The sequence below is a fragment of the Aplysia californica genome, unplaced genomic scaffold, assembly GCF_000002075.1.
Source record: "Aplysia californica isolate F4 #8 unplaced genomic scaffold, AplCal3.0 scaffold00213, whole genome shotgun sequence".
NCBI classification, from domain to species: domain Eukaryota; kingdom Metazoa; phylum Mollusca; class Gastropoda; order Aplysiida; family Aplysiidae; genus Aplysia; species Aplysia californica.
The window spans coordinates 925724-926375 of record NW_004797483.1 but is presented as its reverse complement, the minus strand read 5'-3'; positions in this window follow the sequence as shown (position 1 = coordinate 926375).

Here is a 652-nt window from a genome sequence, read left to right as displayed (position 1 = left end):
GCAGAGGGTAGGGTGGGGTGGATAAGAGTTTGAGTCTTGTTAGATAGAACCATACTCGGTTTAATTCTATTGTTGTAGTCTTCACCTAAGATCCCACAATCAATAATTCCGGTTCACTTAAGATTCTGCTGTTAAAAAATAAACCAAACAAAGCAACAACACATTTTACTACACAATAGTCATCACTAAGGTAAATTATCCCCCTCTGGAGTGTAATTGTAATAAGGGACTAAAAACGCTGCTCTCCATATCATACTTTACTGATTAAAAAGAAAAACCCTTCAAAGGTTATCCATGCTCATGCATGCGATCACGCCTCCAAGGGTGCTGTTACCTCTTTTTTTTTTTGTTGTTGAATATTTGAAATCATTGTGCGCTCCACTTTGTGAAAACCAGGAAACAAAATTATTGTGATCAATAATATTATTTATAGACCAAGACATACTGTTACTGTTAACAATTAGATAAAGCAAACATCGACCCTCTTTTGTGTCCGCTATTCCTTACACATAAAGTTAGTTATGGCACACACATAGAATCAATATCTTAAATTCAGTTTAAAAGTATATCTTTATCCATTTCTTATAATTAAATAGGTAGTGTCAATTGCCACGGAGTGACGCGGTGGCAATTGACAAAAACTGACTTCTTG